A 16,957-nucleotide genomic window follows, 5' to 3' on the forward strand; every position below is an offset into this window, starting at 1 on the left:
TTCAAGAAATCATTTTTTCAAGTAAACATTGAGACTTCAGTATGGTCATCTCAGGACTGAAAAGGAGTTTGAAAGCTTCAGAAAGTAAAATAATTATTTTTTTCTTTCTTTTTTTTTTTAAAAAAACGATTTTACTTATTTATTCATGAGCGACACAGGGAGAAAGAGAGGCAGAGACACAGGCAGAGGGAGAAGCAGGCCCCATGCAGGGAGCCTGACGCAGGACTCAATCCCAGGTCTCCAGGATCAGTCCCTGGGCTGAAGGCGGCGCTAAACCGCTGAGCCACCCAGGCTGCCCTAAATAATGATTTTTAAGTGGATTCTAATTTTAGGGTCGAAGTGTTGAAAAGTAGATAGATGAGAAGGGTGGAGAGAAGCTGTCCACGGACTTACAGCTTCAAAACGGCCACAAGAAGGAACACCAGTAAAGTCTGAAATTTTCAAAGTTTGGGGTCATGGACTTAGTTGAAAACTCCTAGCATGTTATGGGTTGAATTGCATCTCTTCAAAATTCCTATGTTGAAACCCTAACCCTCAGTACCTCAGAAGCACCTCATTAGGGGATAGGGCCACTGCAGGGGCACCCGAGTGGCTCAGTCTGTTAAGCCTCTGACTCTTGATTTTGGCTCAAGACATGATTTTAGGTTCCTGGGATTGAGCTCTGAACTGGGCTCCACACTCAGTAGGGAGTCTACTTGAGATTCTCTCTCTCCCTAGCCCCTGCTTTCTCTCTCTCTTTCAAATAAATAAATCTTTAAAAAAGAGAGAGAGAGAAAGTTTATTTATTTAAGATTTTATTTATTTATTCATGAGAGACACAGAGAGAGGCAGAGACACAGGCAGAGGGAGAAGCAGGCTCCCGGCAGGGAGCCCAATACAGACTCGATCCCAGGACACTGGGATCCCACCCCTGAGCCCAGGTGCAGACATGCAACCATTGAGACACCCAGGTGTCCTGAGAAACTTTATTTATTTAAAAAAAAAAAAAAGGAGCTGGGGCCATCGCGTGGGTTTCTAATACAGTACCTTATGAAAAGGGGACAATTACACAAGCACAGAGGGAGGACATCATGTGAAATGAAGGCAGAGATCCAGGTGGTGCTTCCACCACCCAAGGAGTACCACGGATGGCCAGCAAACCAGCAGCCCGGGAGAAGCCTGGAACAGATTCTCCCTCCCAGCCTCCAATGACAGCTTAATTTTGGGTTTCTAGCCTCAGGACTGTGAGAACAATACATATCTATTATTTAATAAGAGACCCTGTTTGTGGTACTTTGTTACTGCAACCCTAGCAAACTGATAGACGGAGCGCGCAGATTCAAAAGTGCTTGCCTTCCATGTCTCCAGCAGTAACCCACCCCCAAGCCCAGGTGTCTAGGTCTATGTGGGCTCGCCTCACACCCTTTCTGTTTTAACAGCTCCTGTCAGGCTTGTTCGGCAGGGAGTCTGCTTGGGAGTCTCTCCCTCTCCCTCTCTTCCTCCCTCCACCCTCTGTGCTCTTTCTCTTTAGAATAAATAAATAGGGACACCTGGGTGGCTCAGCAGTTGAGCGTCTGCCTTTGGCTCAGGGCACAATCCTGGGGTCCTGGGATCAAGTCCCACATCAGGCTCCCCACAGGGAGCCTGCTTCTCCCTCTGCCCATATCTCTGCCTCTCTCTGCGTCTCTCATGAATAAATAAATAAAATCTTTTTTTTTATTATTTTTTTAAATTTATGATAGTCACACAGTGAGAGAGAGAGAGGCAGAGACACAGGCAGAGGGAGAAGCAGGCTCCATGCACCGGGAGCCCGACGTGGGATTCGATCCCGGGTCTCCAGGATCGCGCCCTGGGCCAAAGGCAAGCGCCAAACCGCTGCGCCACCCAGGGATCCCTAAAATCTTTTTAAAAAATAATAAAATAAATAAGTCTTAGAAAAATATTAAAATTATTTAGGTATTTTACCCTACTGTTATTTGAATAAGTAATGATAATTGCTTTACACTCATTGAGTTCTGTGTCAGGGAATTTGCTAACCACTTTAGAATTTCATTTCTTTAATCTTCTCAACAACCTTAGGAGTTAAGAGCTACTATTATTTCCAGGTTACAGGTGGAAAAACAGACTCAGCAAATTGGCTTATCTATAAACACACAGCTAGTCAGTAATGGAACTGACCTGGGACCCAAGGTGGCCTGAGCCCCAAGTCCCAGTTAATACCATGCTGCTCTGTCTCTCAGCCTAGCACACGGCAAGAGCTTGTGGAGTATTAGTTCTCTCCCCTTGTCTCAGTCTTGAGATTGATTTAAAAGCTACTGCTCATTCCGTCTGCTTCCAGCTCAGAGTGAAAGTAAAGTGAGTGGCACATAGTAAGTGCTCAGTAAATGTCAGCTATGATCACTATTAATATTGCATTGTACGTGTCTAGCAAGGATGCTGAAACCTAGTATGTTGCTGATAGTGCATATTTAGCCGTGTTCCCGAACAAGGCCAGTGGGATAGGGACCTGGAAAGTAAAGTTGATTTAGGAGAAAATGAGGGGAGAGGGTGGGGAGGTGAGGAAGGGAGAGCTGGACACAGAGAGCAGTTGGCAGAAGGCCAGACTCCACTTTGCCTCCACTGAGGCTGCCCCTGGGGCTTGGGAGGTGGGGCGTGTGCAGCCCTCTGCTCCTCATTGGTTGGTCAGTTTACCCTCTCCTTCCTCCCTTTTGGGGTGATGGGGAGGCTGCGGCTTGTGGTTACATAAAGCTTCCTGGAATTCTTCCAGGAAGAGGACAAGCTCATGAGGTGCTAGCAAATTCTGGGGGCTGAGGTGCGTGTGAACTGGAGTGACTATGCACCAGCAGTCAGTGCCCTGGTGAGGCAGGAGTGCAGGGATCAGCAGGTTTAGGTGTAAATCCCAGCTCTTCCATTTCAGCAGCTGTGTGACTTTGGGCAGATCATTGACCTCTGGAGTCTGATTTCTTCTTCTGTAATAAGGATGAAATGGTATCTACTGCACAGGCACGGAAATGCCTAGTACGACGCCTAAGAAATAATTGCCATTATTATTATTAAGTGTTAGGATTTGATGTCCTCTTGGGCTAAATATAGGGATGTAATATATAAATCCTGTTCCCTCAGTCCTGAAACTATGAGTCAAGTATTTCCAAGCATCTCCTTGACACCCCTACTTTCCCCTGGGCCTGCCAGTGCAGCCAGGTCTTTGGATACCCTTGCACAGCCCCAGGAGAGTAGATAGCAGGTCTTCATGACTCTTGGATGGTCCTTTTCCCCCTACAGCTCGGGAATGATTGATAAAAGCCTTATCTGAGTCACATTCCATTATGGGATTAAATCAGACTTGCTCTGGGCTTTCTGGCTGCTACCTCAGGCTGGATGCCGGAAGCTCCTGGTTATTGCCTTTGGCCCAATCTGAGGTCATCACACTTATATGGGCCCAAGGGATCTGCAGAGGCAGGAGTGAAGGAGAAGCTCCCCCAGCCATTTGGGATTATTTTCAATTAGCATGACCAAGCATGGCAGCCACAGCCAGGCACCCAGGAGGCACCACAGGGTAGCAAATCAGAGACTGGACATTTATCCAGCTAGCTCCAATCCAGGGCAACAGATGATAGGCTCCTTGGGAGTAGTGGACAGAGAGGTGGGAGATCAGTAACTGGAGTAATGAGGCAAAGCAATGTAATGAGGCTGCAGGCAAGTCGCTAAACTTCTCTGAGTCTTCAACTTGAAACACTAGCATTTACTACAAAGGTTAAAGTAATGGGAATGTACTAGTTAAGGAAAAGATTTCAGTGATAAGTCTGGATTTGGGTCCTGGCTTGGTCACCCATTGGCCTGGTCAGTCCCATTGCTCTTAACTTCTTAGAGCCCCAATTTCCTCTTAGATTGAAAGAAGGAAGTAACCACTTCCCTTCCAAAGTTGTGAGGGTTAGGGAAAACCCGGCGTAACAGTGAGCTTTGATTTTGACAAGTGGGCCTGTACACGTGGCCCTCCCCACCCTGCTGCCAGTGCTGTTCAGTCAGTAGGCCTCATGATTTTTCTTCTTCTTAGGGTAGTGTGGAGGGTGGCCTTCTCATCTGCCTTCCCAAATTGGAGAGACAGGAGAGAAGTTGCACTTCTCTTGCTAAGGCCCTTTGTGAATGTCTCTATGTGTGCTCTGGCCAAAGCCCTGACTGAACTGGATGCCACCTCAATGTGAGGTCACCTGTGTGGAGATGAACTTGGAGATGAACTACTGAAATTGGGTGGGCTTGGGTGGGCTTGGGACCAGCCTCAGCTCCAGGGGCAGAGCAAGGAGAAAGGGAGAAGGAGGGATTAGCCTTCACCAATCAGGTGGGTTTGGGAGGAGGCAGATACAAGCTGTGAGCTATCTGCAAGGCCATCCATAGACAGCAAAGCCTAAATGCTCGGAGCCAAGCTGTACCAGCAAAGGCTCAGTCTGGAGCCTGGGGTAGCAACTCAGGACTCCCAGCTTGTACTTCATTCTCTCTTCCTAAGTCTTTAGGCTTCCTGGATCCCCTGTTTCTCCTTTACCTCTTGTTTTTATTTACCACCACTTCTGAATTTATTGTGGTTGATTATTTCCCGTCTGGGGCCCACTCGCTAATGTGGGCCACATTTGGCATGTGTGAAAGGACACCAGACCCTGAGCCTGTTGGAATTGCAATGGTCTTTCTGTACCTCCTATATGCCTGACATGATCTCCTCTCATTCTCAAAACAACTCTACAAGCAAGCTTCTCTTAAAGTCCTCCTATTTAAGATGAGGAAGCTCTCATTCTAAGAGATAAGACAAATTGCCCATGGTCACCTGGCTAGGAAGTGGTGGCAGCAGGACTTGTCCAAAGACCACATGACTCCAAAGCCTGTGACACTTCCGCTCCAACTCCAGATAAAGAGCATTCCTGGTTCTGAGCTGCATCTTCTACCCTGATGGACCCTGGGGAAGTGTGAGGGTCATGTTGTTTCCTCAGGGGAAAGCTAAAAGCCCACCAGAGTGGCCCCGTGGCCTTCAGAAACAATGGGGGTAGGGAGTCCCCTGATGTCAACCTCAGGAGACAGAAATCAGGCCCTGAGCTTGCAGGAGGAGGGATGCTGAGAGTGGAGATTGTTGCAACCAAGTTTTAAAAGGAACCCAGAAGTTCTGGGAGAACATAAGCAGATAAAACAAAGATGAGGGAGGCAAAGGTTACTTCGAAGTGGTACCAGGAAATGTGTCCTGTTATGACAGTGGTTGGGCACGTAGGCCTTGGAGTCCACCAGACCTGGGTTCAGTTGCCACACTGGCATCTGTTTCTGTGGGTGACCTTAGGCAAGATATTTAAATTACCAAAGCCTGTTTCATCATCTGTAAAATGGAGAGGATAATAGCACTTTCGTGTGAGGATCAAATGATATCATGCACATAAGCACTTAGCCTAACACCTAGACCTCAGTCAATGTTGGAAAATGGTATTATTAGTAATAAAATTGGGTTAAGAGGAGCCACCTTTCAGAAATGTTCTATATCTTAATCTGAGTGCTGGTTGTATGAATGTGTACATATGTAAAAAAAAATCATTGATTTGTCAACCTCAAATCAAGAAACCAGTTCAAAAGGCAAAGCACTGGGGGACTAGGCTTGTGCTCCACTGGTCAGATAAAGTAGTCATTGCGCAAAAGTCCACTTCTATCAGTCTTTTCGAACAAAATTTTCTCGTTCTTGCTGACTTCTGGGAACGTTGGCGATTTGGTCCAGTTCAAAGATTTAGAAAACATGACATGTGAAACTGTTCCTCAAAATGCTGCTCTGTTTGTATTTTAAAAATGGCTCAGGTGCGCGGGGCGGGGGTGGGGGGTGAGGGTGGGGTTGTTGTTGGTGGTGCTCATTGGTTGAGTGTCTGCCTTTGGCTCAGGGCGGGGGTAATTCTGGAGTCCCAGAAGGAGTCTCACATGGGGCTCCCGGCAGGGAGCCTGGTTCTCCCTCTGCCTATCTCTGCCTCTTTGTCTCTCATGAATAAATAAATCTTTAAAAACAACAACAACAACAACAACAACAACAACAACAACAACAACAAACCTTTCCAGCCTAAAATGTAGGGAAAATGTATTATGGAGATATATCAGGCAGTTAATTAATAAACGTATACAGGGGACGCCTGGGTGGCTCAGTGGCAGAGCATCTGCCTTCGGCTCAGGTCGTGATCCAAGGGTCCTGGGAGGGAGCCCCACATCGGGCTCCCCACGGGGAGCCTGCTTCTCCCTCTGCCTGTGTCTCTGTCTCATGAATAAATAAATAAAATCTTTAGAAATAAACAAACAAATAAACAAATAAACACATACGGTTCGTCCCTGAATTTTGTCATGCTTTGGGGATTTGTCAGTTTTCTTAAATTTATAATTTTTTCATGACTTCTTGTGTTATTCTGAGTAATTCTGATTCTGAGTTATTCACTTTTACAGTTTAAAAAATGTAAACCCCACCCTCTTTGGTAGGGTGTAGCAGTGGGACTCTCTTCCCAACAGGGAAAGAAGGCAGGTGTTGCCAGGTTGGATAAGGATGGAGCCACAGCCAGCAGGCCCTCCTCTCACAGGCAGCTGGATCCCATGGGGGGTGCCTAGATGTGGGGTCTGGTTGTTGTCCTTCAGAAAGCCTGCCTACTGGGGCTCAGCCTGGTGTCCCTGCTGAGGGAGCTCCTGCAGGGTCATCTTCCCCAGGAAAATGAACCACATGGTGATGTCGGTCCCAACAATTCCCAGTCTTCCCTACAGTTCTCAGCAGTGACCTTGAGGTGAGGCGTCCTTGGGGGGACCTGCTGGAGTCAGGGATGAAGGACACAGAGAAGGGGGCTGCCCAGGAGGTCCTGGTGAGCAGAGCTGGTAGGGAGGCAGCCCATTACACCCTGGGGCTATCCCTTGAGGAAATGGAGTTAGACAAGCCTGCCTTTCCATTATGCAAAGAAAGGGCTTTTCAAGTAAATTTCCATTTAAGTATTAGCTTAGATCAGTGAAGGTGCGGCCATAATAGCTTAGATGGCCATCACAGCTATTAAAAACACATTTTTTCCCCTGTACCCAGGCTGCCTTGTCATCTTCATATTGTTCATCCCCAGGAGACTGTGACTCAACCTTTCCTAAGCTTCTGGGAGCCAGGTTAATCTCCATCTATATTTTCAACTTTTTAATACTTTAATGTACATGGTATATGAAATTTACATGTTTGAAATGGCCTGTCGATGTATCCAGAATGTTATAAAAAGTAGATCGATGTGGGGGGGCGCCTGGGTGGCTCTGTGGTCAGGCGTCTGCCTTCAGCTCAGGTCACGATCCCAGCAGCCTGGGAAGGAGCTCCACATCAGGCTTCCTGCCCAGCAGGGGGTCTGCTTCTCCCTGTTCCCCTTCCCCTGCTCATGCTTTCTGGTGCGCGTGCACTCCCTCTCTGAAATAAATAAATAAAAATTTAAAAATCTTTAAAAACCTAGACCTGGGGTTGGAGATGGGCAGTGTATAGTCAGTAAAGCACCCCTCACTATCACTGCTTACCATGTGGGCTTACCTCTGTCTTCACACCCTCTTACATTGCCCTTTCCTTGCTTAGATCCTCGTACATATACGGTTCATTTTTAGCTCCAGGCCTTCAAACTGGTATCTTTGCTGCCTGGATGCTCTTCTCCCACTTTCTCACAGACTGACACCCACTTATTTTCCAGGTCTCAGCTTGAATCTGAGGAAGCCACCCCCAACCCACTCCCCACCCCCAGACCAGGATAGGGCTTTGAACTGATTTTCTCTGGGTAACAAACCACCCTCAGCCATATATGTGCTTTGTGCTTCTGTGATTCTGACTGGGCTCAGTCTTGCTGGGGATGAGCTGCTTATCAGTTGTTGGGCTGACTGGATGCCTCACTCATATGTCAGGAGTCTCAGCCAGAATGACGGGAACAGTTGGAACAGCTGGAGGGTCTGGGATGGCTAGGAGGCTACCCTGGGGTTTCCCCTGGGTCTTCAGGCAATAAAGACCATGGCAGTAGAAGCTACAAGGCTCCTGGAGACAAAGACTCAGAGGTCAACTAACAGAGTCACTTCACTGCATTCTGTTGGTTAAAGAAACTCATAAGACCAGCACAAATTTAAGGGCAGGGAGATAGTGTGACCTCTTGATGCAAAGTCATATTGCAAAAGGGCACACACCCAGCGAAGCCAACACGGACAGCTCTGTGAGCTTTACTTTCACCACTCTTACCAAAACTGTTATCAATCAGCAATAATCGCGTCTTGGATAAACCTCATTGGCTACGATACTGCCACTACACAAAGCTCCCAAACTATTATTATATAATTCCTTCTATGCTTGTTTATCGTTTTTATCCCCCACTAGACAACGTCCATGTATGTGGGGATTGATTTCATTCATCAGTCTATTCCCAGAGCTTGGCACACAGTGAGAGCTAATGAATTGTTGTAAACGAACACGTGGATGGATGAACGAATGAAAAAATGAACAAATGAAAGATAAGATTCTTGAAGTTCCAAAGTTGCACCATAAATCCTAGGTTTAGATCTCAATTCTATCACTTCCTAGGTGTTGGCTTTTTTTTTTAAGATTTTATTTATATATTCATGAGAGACAGAGAGAGAGAGAGAGGCAGAGACATAGCATAGCAGGGAACCTGCAGGGGAGCCCGATCCGGGACTTGATCCTGGGACCTCGGGATCACGACCTGAGTCAAAGGCAGACACTCAACTGCTGAGCCACCCAGGTGCCCACTTCCTACGCGTTTGACCTTATGCAAGTTGCTTAATCTCTCTGAGCCTCAGGTGTTTGTTTTTTTAAATCTTTAAAGTAGGGATAAGAAAAAAAATCCCATGTCACAGTCAACTCCACATTCATTCTCCCCACCTCCTTTTCTCTGAGACCCTCTTAGCTCTTTTTACTCATAAAGTGAGGACTGCTAGTCCCCTTATTTTAAGGGCCTTCCCACACCTCGAAAGCATTGGAAACTGGGTTTTCAGGGCATAGTACATTCCCCAAAGATTACCAGGAGTCCATTCTATATGAACCACTGTCCAAACACCACTACTGGATGTGAACCAGTGGTTCTCAACTAGGAATGATTTGGGCCCCTGCGTGCCCAGGTCATTTGGCAATGTTTGTGACAGTTCGGATTGTCACAGCTGGAGGTAGGGGCGTGCTACTAGCATCTGGTGGGTGAAAGCCATAGACACTAAATATCTCACAGTGCACAAGACAGCCCTCCCCCAGCTCCAACAAAGAGTTATCTGGCCCATAATGTTGATAGGGCCAAACTGGGCTGGAACTGACTGTTTTTTCAGTCCTCACCCAGTTTATTATTAATTATTATTATTATTATTATTATTAAAGATTTTATTTATTTATTCATGAGAGATACAGAGAGAGAGAGGCAGAGGGAGAAGCAGGATCCATGCAGGGAGCCCAATACGGACTCGGGTCTCTGGGATCACACCCTGGACTGAAGGCGGCGCTAAGCCGCTGAGCTACCCAGGCATCTCCAATCCTCACCAGGTTTAGATGTAATCAATTCTTGGCAGTAGTCATTCCCTGGCCCTGCTCTAGCCTCTGGTGTCTGGCGATGGCCACAGTCCTCCTATCCCTGGACCACGCAACTTTGAACAACAGCTTTCCTGCATGAGCAGTTTGAAGAGAGTGTAGGGAGGAAATGGCTCCATCTGTTGGCCAGAGCCCACATCACAGCAGGGCAGGCACTAGATTTTTCCAGGCGAGGCCTCAGGTGTGTCATCCTTCACCAGGGCACACACTCCAAAGCAGGGGGAGAGCTGTAAGTGGGACAGACAGCATGTGAGTAGATGAAGATGTTACTGAAGCTGTCTTACGTGACAAGCGTGGGATTATTGTATTTAGGGCTTCAATGTGTTTAGCAACTTCTTATTCTTCTTGGAATTCTTTCTTTTTTTTTTTTAAAGATCTTATTTATTTATTTGTGAGAGACACACAGAGAGAGGCAGAAACATAGGCAGAGGGAGAAGCAGGCTTCATGCAGGGAGCCCGATGTGGGACTGGATCCTGGGACTCCGGGACCATGCCCTAAACGAAAGGCAGAAACTCAACTGCTGAACCACTCAGGTTTCCTTCTTCTTCGAATTCTTAATTGTGAAACATATGTTGATATCACATATAGTACATAAGTGTGCTTGTACATGGCATACAGTATATAAGTACAGTTTAAAGAATAATATTAAAAGAAACACCCATGGGGGCACCTGGGTGGCTCAGTGGTTGTGTGTCTCCCTTTGGCTCAGGTAGTGATCCAGGGGTAGTGATCAAGTCCTGCATCGGGCTCTCCACAGGGAGCCTGCTTCTCCCTCTGCCTGTATCTCTGCCTCTCTCTCTGTGTCTCTCATGAATAAATAAATAAATAAATAAAATATTTTAAAAAAATAAAAAGAGGTCTACTTCACAGGATTTGATAAAATAACTTTTGAAAATGATTTGTAAATGGTAAACCATGCAAATAAGATGAATTTATTTTGAGGGCACCTGGGTGCTCAGTCAGTTAAGTATCTGACTCTTTTTTTTTTTTTAAGCATCTGACTCTTGATTTCAGCTCAGGTTGTGATCTGAGGGTCGTGAGTGGAGCCTCACATCGAGCTCCATACTGGCCATGGATCTTGCTTAAGATTCTGTCTCCCTTTCCTTCTGCTTCAACACCTCCCTCCTTCTCTACCTCTGTACTTCTTGAAAAAAAAAATGAAGTAATTGTTTATCATTATGAAAATGTAGTTAAAGAATATGATTTTTTTTAAGATTTTATTTATTCATGAGAGACACAGAGAGAGAGACAGAGAGACAGAGAGAGACAGAGACAGAGACACAGGCAGAGGAAGAAGCAGGCTCCATGCAGGGAGCCTGACATGGGACTCAATCAGGCCCTGGGCTGAAGGCGGCACCAAACCACTGAGCCACCCGGGCTGCCCAAGAATATGGGTTTTAATTAGACAGAACTAAAAAAAAAAAAAAAAAAAATTAGACAGAACTTGTTGCTTCCTATGATGCTGAGTCTGTATCTCTACTCTGTAAAATAGGGTAAATGATACCTGTTTTGCAGGGTTGTCACAAAGATTGGTGATCAGATACATAAAGATCCCAGCAAAGAGTAACTGTTCAAGAATAGCTTACATTTGGGGTGCTTGGCTGGCTCAATCAGTGGAGTGTGCAACTCTTGATCTAAGGGTTGTGAGTTCAAGCCCCACATTGGTTGTAGAGATTACCTAAAAAAATAAAATTAAAAAAATAAAAATAAAAAAAGAATAGCTTACATTTATGCAAAACATGTATGTTAAAAATTCTAAGTATGTATATAGATATATATACCCACGTATATATATATAATTTTTTAAACGATTTTATTTATTTATTTACTTGACATAGAGAAAGAGCACAAGCAGGGAGAGGGGGGAAAGGGAGAGGGAGAAGCAGGCTCCTCGCTGAGCAGGAAACAGACGTTTAACTGGCTGAGCCACTGAGGCACCCCAAAAATTCAAAGTATATTACATGGATTATGGTTTCTCACTCCAACTGAATAGCAGAAATTATTATGTTCCTCATTTTATCAATGACCAAGCTAAAGGACATAGACTAAATGATATAATAGTAAATGATATTCCCAATAAAGAAGTGTTTTACTGCCACCATTCCAACTCTGGGGAGGAGAGAAGGAAGGTAAAAGCACGTCTAATGTCAATTTGTAAATGAAATACCTTTGAATTAGGCTGAGATTGGTGGTGTTGGAGGGGCAAGGAAGTGGAGTTCAGGGGGTCACAACGGTGTTCTAGGGTCCACATCTTTTTTTTTTTTTATGATAGTCACAGAGAGAGAGAGAGAGAGAGAGAGAGGAGAGAGAGAGGCAGAGACACAGGCAGAGGGAGAAGCAGGCTCCATGCATCGGGAGCCCGACGTGGGATTCGATCCTCGGTCTCCAGGATCCCACCCTGGGCCAAAGGCAGGCGCCAAACCGCTGCGCCACCCAGGGATCCTAGGGTCCATGTCTTAAAAATAATGATGATGGCTTTCACTTTTTAATCATTTCACAAATAAGACAGTTATTTAAGTATTTTCCTTTTCTAAAAAGGAACAGTTTTGGGGCTCCTGGGTGATTCAGTGGGTTAAGCATCTGACTCTTGGTTTCTGCTCAGGTCATGTTCTTAGCATATTGAGATGGAGCTCCATGTTGGGCTCTCAGCATGGAGTCAGCTTCATATTCTCTCCCCTTCAGCTTTTCCCTCCAATCTGTTTTAAATAAATAAATAAAATCCTTAAAAAAAAAAAAGTGGAAGGGTGCCTGGTTGGCTTATTTGGTTGAGCATCCAAGTCTTGGTTTGGGTTCAGGTCATGACCTCAGAGTCTGTGGGATCAACCCCAAGGTCGGCTCTGTGCTCAGCATGGAGCTGGCTTGTCCCTCTCCCTTGGCCCCTCCCTCTGCTTACACACACTCTCTCTCTCTTGCTCTCTCACTCCAAGTAACTAAATAAAATCTTTAAAAGAAAAAAGGAACAGTTTTGAGTCTTGACTGAATGAAAGGAAAGTGAGCTGGCTCCTGGTGGTCAGATGAACATGAAACAGTTTCTTACTCAGCTGAACACTGGAAGCTCTGAGGCGCTTTTGACTATTGTAGTGTTTTATTCTGAGTCATATATACATTAAAAACGTACCCACAATGAATAATAGTTAAAGCATAAGCCACCTTGATGTTGAAATACTAGTTAATGAGCTTACACATGATAGCTCTGCAAATGTGCCCTTAAGGTACTCTTCAACATTGCTGTGAATTGCATTCATCTAATAAAAAATCTTATCTAGCACATCAAGCAATTTCTGGGTTTTCAGAAAGCAACATTACAAAGAGACAATACAGTGAGGGTTTGGGAGGTAGGGATGGGAAGTGGTTGCTAACAGATATGGGGTTTCCTGTTGGGGTGATGAAAATGTTCTGGAGTTAGATAGTAGTGATGGTTGCACAACTATGTAAATAGATTTAAAACCACTGAACTGGGACGTCTGGCTGAGTGTTTGCCTTTAGCTCAGGTCATGATCTCCGGGTCTGGGAGCAAGTCCTGCATTGGGCTCCTTGCAGGCAACCTGCTTCTCTCTCTGCCTGTGTCTCTGCCTCTCTCTCTGTGTCTCTCATGAATAAATAAATTAAAAACAAAACAAAACAAAAACCCTGAACTGTACACATTAAATGGGTAAACCATGTGGCATATGGATTTTATCTTAATAAAGCTGTTATTTTTAAAAGTCATTTGAATTTTGCATTCTAATCGAGAATATATGTTTATCAGGTTTAGCACCGCCTTCAGCCCAGGGTGTGATCCTGGAGTCCTGGGATCGAGTCCCATATTGGGCTCCCGGCATGGAGCCTGCTTCTCCCTCTGCCTGTGTCTCTGCCTCTCTCTTTCTCTCTCTGTGTGTGTCTCTCATGAATAAATAAATGAAATCTTAAAAAAATATGATTATCTTCATGTGAAAGTAACTTTCCCTAAATCATTGCACTTAAAAACGAAAAAAAAAAAAAAAAAAAAAAAAACCAACCCACTGTTATTTCAAGGAATCTATCCTGTGGAAATAACCCTAAATATTAAAGAAAGAAACTCTTTGTGCATGATGATGCTCAATGTATCATGGTTTAAAACAATAAGAAATCAGTAATAAGAAATCAGTAATAAGCCTGGGTGGCTCAGCAGTTGAGTGTCTGCCTTTGGTTCAGGGCCTGATCCTGAATTACCAGGATCAATCTAGTCCCACATTGGGCTCCCTGCATGGAGCCTGCTTCCCCTCCCTCTGCCTGTGTCTCTGCCTCTCTCTCTGTCTCTCATGAATAAATAAATAAAATGTTTAGAACAAAATTTAAAAATAAAATTATGGCTCTAAAATTATGATTATAAGATACAAGTCCAACACAGTGACTGGTTATGTATGGTTATGATAAATATACATAGTGGATTACCATGTAACTTTTAAGGATATGATGGGGAAGAATTTTTTTAAAGGTTTTATTTTAATTTATTCTTATTTTTTAATTTTTAAAAATTTTGTTTTGAAGATTGTATTGATTTATTTGAGAGAGAGAAAGAGTGCACAGGAGGGGGTAGAGGGGAAAACAGAGAGGGAGAAGTAACCTTGAGCAGGGAGCCCCATGTGAGGCTCAATCCCAGGACCTCCAGACCATGACCCCAGCTGAAGGCAAACACCCCACTGACTGAGCCACCCAGACACACCAAAGGTTCTATTTTTCAATAATCTCTACACCCAACGTGGGGCTCGGTATTACAACTCTGAGATCAAGAGTTGCATGATCTACTGGCTAAGCCAGCCAGGTGCCCTGGGAAGAATATTTATAAATGTGGAGAAAATGCTAATAGTGAATTAGGTGACAAATGTGGGCAAGATATTATGAAGCTATGTACACAGATGGATGACAAAATATAGAATCCAATGATTTCTTTTGTGTAGGAGTTAATATGATAATGTTCTATTTATTCATTTATTTATTTAATAGACTTCATGTTTTGAGTGTGGCTTAGCTTTACAGCAAAATTGAGTGGAAGTTACGGAGATTTCCTATATACTCCCTACCTCACATGCACAGTTTCCCTATTATCAATATTCCCCACCAGAGTGGTGCACAACTAGTGAACCTACAGTGACACATCATTGTCACCTGAAGCATATGGTTTACTTTAGGACTTACTCTTGGTGTTGTCCATGGTTCAGACAAGCATACAATGACAGGTATTCAGCATTACAGTATCATACAGTGTGTTTTACTGTCCTAAAAATCCTCTGTGTTATGCCTATTCATTCCTCTCTCCCCACACCCCTTAGAAACCATTAATCTGGGATCCCTGGGTGGCGCAGCGGTTTAGCGCCTGCCTTTGGCCCAGGGCGCGATCCTGGAGACCCGGGATCAAATCCCACATTGGGCTCCTGGTGCATGGAGCCTGCTTCTCCCTCTGCCTATGTCTCTGCCTCTCTCTCTCTCTCTCTCTCCTCTCTCTGTGTGTGACTATCATAAATAAATAAAAAAAATTTCTAAAAAAATTAGAAAGCATTAATCTTTTCCCTATCTCCATTGTTTTGCCTTTTTCAGAATGTTATATAGTTGGAATCATGCAAATGTAGCTTTTTCAGATGACTCCCTTCCACTTAGTAAAATGCTTTCAAGTTTCCTTTGTGTCTTTTCATGCCATATAGCTCGTTTCTTTTTAGTGCTGAATAATATGCCATTATCTGGATGTATCAGTTTATCCATTCATTCACCTACCAGAGCACATCTTGATTGTTTTCAAGTTTTGGTAATTATGAATAAAGCTGCTATAAACAAGTTTCTGTGTTGTGGATATAAGTTTTCCAATTTCTTGGTTGCACGACTGCTGGATTGTGTAGTGAGTGTACAGTACATTTTGTAAGGAACTGCCCAACTATCTTCCAAAGTGGTTTTATATTTTGCATTCCAGCAGCAATGAATGAGAGTTTTATTGCTCTACATCCTTGCTAGCATTTAGTGTTGTCAGTGTTCTGGATTTTGGCCATTTTGATATAGGTGTGTAGTGGTGTATTATTCTTTATAGTTACTTTATTCAAGTTTTCCACATTGACCAGACATTATTTTTGTAACAGAAAAAAATGCATTATAAAATAGAAAGCTACAGGGGCGCCTGGGTGGCTCAGTCAGTTAAGGATCTTCCTTCAGCTCAGATCATGATCCCAGGGTCCTGGGGTCAAGTCCTGCATCTCCTGCTCCTCCTGCTTGTGCTCTCTCTCTCTCTAATAAGTAAGTAAAATCTTAAAAACAAACAAACAAACAAACAAACCATAATACAAAATAATACTTCTAGAACAACTGTGGCTTTAAATAGTTTAAAAAATGTATCACAGTTTAGCTTTTCATTTAGTGGGACAAAAAGACGGGTTCCACTCAAAATGTGTTGTTTGTAGGTAAGTACTTGCCAAAAGCATTTTGAAATCTCTATTTTCTTATTATTTAAAAAGTTATAATAAATTATAAAACCATACACTATTGTAAAAAATGTGGTACTTTAAAAGGAAAAAGGCAAGAATTCTAAACAAGTCATGAAAGCATTATTTGACTACCTATAAATCCATAAACAATTACATTTCATCCTACATATTCAGTATATATACGCATAGGTATGATATAATGTGATTTAAAAAAGATTTTATTTATTTATTCATGAGAGACAGAGAAAGAGAGAGAGAGAGAGAGAAAGGCAGAGACACAGGCAGAGGGAGAAGCAGGCTCCATGCAGGGAGCCGGATGCGGGACTCCTGGGCCGAAGGCAGGCGCCCAACCGCTGAGCCACCCAGGGATCCCCCACAGAGCTACTTTAAAGGTTAAACTAGACTATACTTGTAAAAGTACAGAACCTGTTACAGGGTAAAGCCTCAAAAAATGTTAATTATCCTTACGCCTCTGGGGCGGATGAAGAGGAATGATTCTCCACCTATGGCCATACATCCTCTTACTCAAATTAAAATCCAGAGGATAAAGGGCAACCTTGCTAGACACACATCATTTCGTCGTCCACGAGCACAGAATCCGCCACAGACCAACCACATCACCACTAAGATGCAGGGCACTCTCCCTTGCACCCCATCTGTCCCTATTCCTAGTCGCGCTTCCCAGCCCACCTATTCCAGTCACTCTTCCCTCTTTGCCCCGCCCAGAGACGTAGACTTTTTTTTTTTTTTTTCTTCTCCCTCCATCCTTTCTAGTTCTAACTTTCCCGCCCCGGTAGCTCTTGACCAATCAGGGATGGAATTGTCTTATCTTTCCCCACCTCTTGGTGACGTTCTAGGAATAATACCTCTTATTGGGTATCCTAGAGCAGAAGCCTACCAATAACCGGCAGGCTTTTTTGGTGCCGACGGACCGCTAGTAATATCGCTGCTGATTGGCTGGAGTGGCGAGACGGGAAA

General features: G+C 44.2%; 1 pseudogene; it reads right to left on the reverse strand.

Annotated features, from left to right (window-relative positions):
- Window positions 1-8,204: 8,204 nt before the first annotated feature.
- Window positions 8,205-8,279, reverse strand: LOC129495336 (U4 spliceosomal RNA; annotated as a pseudogene).
- Window positions 8,280-16,957: the final 8,678 nt, after the last annotated feature.

This window comes from Nyctereutes procyonoides, unplaced genomic scaffold, assembly GCF_905146905.1.
Source record: "Nyctereutes procyonoides isolate TBG_1078 unplaced genomic scaffold, NYPRO_anot_genome, whole genome shotgun sequence".
Lineage (NCBI taxonomy): Eukaryota > Metazoa > Chordata > Mammalia > Carnivora > Canidae > Nyctereutes > Nyctereutes procyonoides.